The following is a 4,273-nucleotide window of genomic DNA, read 5'->3' as shown; positions in this document are numbered from 1 at the left end:
TCACTTAATTTCTTTTAGAGCTCAATTTTACTTCATTTCTGTCATGTTTTGCACTTTATTTCAAAGAGGGAAAAAAATTATCAGAAAGTAGAAATGATGGACTTAAGACAGAGATGATATGTCTAGTAAGGGGGAAATCTCAGAAAAATTGAAAGAAGTTTATCATTGCCCCCTTACCTCTGTCTTCTATTATCTCTACATGTTTCTATCATTTCTACCTCTTGCTCAGTTGTTCAATCCCTCAAGATATTCTGGGTTCCATGCCATTGTGAAAAGCAGTTTTAAAAATTCATCCACTCTGAGCTGCTAATGTTTTAAAATTCCTTAAAATACCAAACCCATTGTCTATCAAAGACTGAAAAAAGTAAACCCCAATGACTCAGGTGTGTATATATCTTTACAGCTAAAAGGCTCCTTTTTTCCATGTAATTTAATCATAATTTTACAGCATTCCTTCCAGATATATGTTAGATAGTATTCAAATTGCATGCAAAAGCTGAGTATTCAAACCTCATGTAAAAGCTAAGAGAAATGGTTCATAGGGTTTGAGTGGCTTATGCATAGTCACTGAGCTAATCTGTAAAACATAAATTTAAATTCAAGTTTTTCTATGATAAAACAAACTTTCAAAAAATTTTTCTACTGTGGTGACCCATGCCCACTGTAAGAGACTTATTTCAACTTGACTCTCAATGTTTTTTTTTTACTTTTTATTTTCTTTATAGTTCATTAATCACATGAGTTATCACCTTATGATCAGAAAAAGTCCTAAATTAGAAGAAAAAACACAATAAGTAATCTTCAGACCATTCATTTAGCTTTCTGTAAGAAATAATAAAACACCAACTATATCATCTACAGTATTATAGATTTCACAAACTATTACATTGTAAGTGACATCTCATCCCAGATAAATTTGAATTGAGCCCAGAGAAACTGAGGGCCTTGAACAATGTCACATACATAACTAATAGTGGAGCGAAGGCAGAAAATGAATGTGCCACCACTAACTCATGTACATGGTTTTGTTTTAAATAAAGCATCATCTCTTTCCCCTTTAAGTTTTCTAGAAGAATTTCAACAGGTTGATTTAATTGCCCTTTCTTACTGGAATCCTTTCTGTTCAATGTAACATTGAAAAAATCCTAATTTTATCTAAATTATTTTTTTCTACCAACCAAGAATTTTGCCAGGACTTCCTGAGAATAGATTTCATATCATGATGGTGCTCTGGGTACTTAATTTCTCATTGCCTAGACAAATGGTATGCAAATGGTAAAGGACCATATTTGTCTTTTAACACTTGCAGTTTTGTTACTAAACAGGATGAGAATGAAAGCCATTATCCAGGGAATGTCCATCTTACTACAAAGATGGAAAGCCAGAGAGTGTGGGAGACATGGAGAGGCAACACCCACATTGCCTTTTGAGGTGAGAGTTGCTGCCAGCTGTGGGGAGTATAGTCAGCCCACAGCCTCCTGTCAGCATTTCAGAACTGTCCTCAGACCCTTGAAGGAAGAGCCACAGTTATCTAAAATCATGCCCTTTCCACTCAAATATTGATCCTGAGCGAGGAAGGTATGCATAAGGGCCTTACCCTGATAGGGACAATCCTGATGTATAAACATACTCCAGAGCTGCCTCTTATGTTGATTGACACCTTGTCAAGTATGTGTCACAATTCAACTTCTTTCCCTGGCCCAATTCTGCTTCCTCTGGCTTTCTTTTATGGGTGGGTCTTGATAAATATTTTGCATCTCAACTCTGTTTTAGTATCTATGTCCCAGAATCCAAATTGCCACAAAGTTTTGCTATGTAGAGACAGTTGACTACAACAGAGATGCAGAAAAAAGCAAAGAACACCTGTCAAAGAGAGAGAGCCACGATCGCCTTGCATTTTCTGCTTTAATCTCCTGATCCTGAGTATAATTCTGCCTTTCCATACTGTGAGCTAGCCTCACAAAATAAAACACTCTCATATTTTGAGTGATAGTTTATTGCTTAATTTAATGCAAATCAGTTTATGTTTAAGACAATTATAACTATATAAACTATATATGAACAAATACTGTTTTGTGGTACTGAAACAAAATACAAAGTTAAAGAATAAACATATTTATGTAAGTTTTTAATTACAGGGAAGTAACCATGAATACCAGGATTTTAATTATTATTTTTTTTCAAAGCCATTTTTTTCTTCCTTTTCTCTTTTTGGTCTTCATTGTTTCTGTCTGGTTTCCTCTTGATCTCTGCAGTTCATTGTTCCCATTCAACTGTCCCCAAAAATTTCCTTTATGGCAGACCAACAAATGGAGTTTCTAAGAGCAGTATGTCTATCCAGCCTGGGAAATTGCAATGGATAAATAGCGTAAGGATTTTAACAGATCCTGTGAGGCATGAATAGCACCTTATAGAAAAGGAAACATAAGATCATCAACAGAAAATTCACATCCTGCTGCTTTCCTGCCCATAGGAAAAAATCAGTCTGCATAGTAGGTAGTCTACTTCTATGCTTTCTGGCCTATAATCCTTTATATTTATCCCCCTTTTTCTATTTTGATCACATTTTTTTCCCAACCTCCAAATCCTCAGTTTACTAAGTTGTAAATTCCACTGAAGGAGATATATATTTATCCTTTTTTACTGCAGTATCCCCAGTGCTAATCAGGGGACAGTTCAATGTGTATTTGCCTGAACAGATGGGTTTATTTATTTATAAGTGAATATTTAGACTTTTATTATTATAATATATTTTACGAAAATTGTTTTATTTAATGTTTATATCAGAAGTTAGGTCTCATATAAACTCAGAACCTAAAGAAGTTGTCATCAGGTATAAGAAGATCATAAACCCAATGGGGTCTTCTGTCTCAATAGCCAGTGAGATTTCCATAGCAATATGGCTGCCTTTTCACCAGTAAGTGCAGCAGCAACCTCTGGAGAAAGTTTCCCAATTCCATCAGCTGCCTCCAAGAGTGAGCAGATGAGTGATATACCAAAGCTTCCTGGGACACAAGTGGATACAAATCTTAGGGCTCTGCTACAAAAATTTAGTTTTATTTCATTAACATACAAGTAAATGAAAAGCAAAAGAGGTCTTCTCAGCCCAGGTTTGCTTCTCAGAGTAGAGAGTTCCACAGACACAATCACAGGGTCTGAATTACATTTTCAAATGCTCCAAGAGAATTTTCACTTTTCTGGAAACCGAGTAGACTGACAGAGCATCAGAGCCCAGGGCAGTTGAATACAGCAAGTGAGAAGTGAATAATTAGTGATGATTCCAGGAGACATCAAGCATCTTGGGAAGTGCAAAATAGCAATGAGTTCTTAAAAGGAAGCTTCAATTGTAACTAGAAAGCAAGATTCACCAATTTATGGAAAGAGAGAAAAGACTCTTTGACCTAATCAGTGCCTGCAGTTTCAATCTCAGTGCAGAGCTCTCTCTGGATTGAAAAGCATGTGCATTTTATACTTCTCCTTTGATCTGTCGAGGCCACCATGTGTGTATTTTCACTCCTACACTACTCCTTCCTGTCTCTCCAGTATGCTAGCTGGAAGATGCCACAGTGCTTGATCCAGCTCCCATGCTGTGCTCAATGCCTTCTTCCTTTTTTCCTCTAAAGATAATCCTACTTTCTACCTTATTTAGTGTCCCTAAATACTATAGACTATACTTCTAAGAATTACACATATTATCTGAATGATGCATAGCTCAGAATTGAATGACTACTGCTTTTGTCTCATTTTCTGTTTTTCAAGAATATATGTCTAGATCCTTTGGTTCATAGGTGTGATGATTGGGTTTTCACGCTATTGTGTAAGGTGTTTCTCCCTCTAAACCTTGCTACGACAGTGGCACATTACCCTCTGATGTTAAAAAAAAGAAGAAGAAGAAGAAGAAGAAAAGAAGAATGTTTGTCTACAGTTTAAGTTCCCTAAGGTCAGGTGCCGTGTCTTTTAATTCTTCCAAGTGAATCAACACATTACTAGGTCACCATAATGGGCTTAATATAAAGTGACAGATTCATGTGCTATCAAGCATCAGAGATGCTTGAATAATTTGTTCCCTAGCCATTTAAAAGTATCTGTTCTCCACTCCTTTGCAAATATCTTTTGGATTTTCAATATGTTTTTGCAAATATAAACAGCTTTACTTTAAACATAAACGAAGTACAAATATCATCAATACAAATATGTTGTGATTTATACAAAATCCCCTACAGTGTGATCCAATCATATCTAAATCTTTTCATCATGCGTGGCACATTACTGA

At 35.8% G+C, this 4,273-nt stretch overlaps 1 non-coding gene across 1 annotated transcript; it reads left to right on the top strand.

Annotated features, from left to right (window-relative positions):
* The first annotated feature begins 3,772 nt into the window (after positions 1-3,772).
* On the top strand, positions 3,773-3,873 carry LOC143383075 (small nucleolar RNA U13). Its single transcript, XR_013089116.1, has one exon. It is a non-coding gene; the product is annotated as a small nucleolar RNA U13 (small nucleolar RNA).
* Positions 3,874-4,273: the final 400 nt, after the last annotated feature.

Source organism: Callospermophilus lateralis, chromosome 17, assembly GCF_048772815.1.
Source record: "Callospermophilus lateralis isolate mCalLat2 chromosome 17, mCalLat2.hap1, whole genome shotgun sequence".
NCBI lineage: Eukaryota > Metazoa > Chordata > Mammalia > Rodentia > Sciuridae > Callospermophilus > Callospermophilus lateralis.
This window is presented reverse-complemented; position numbering and strand designations above follow the sequence as displayed.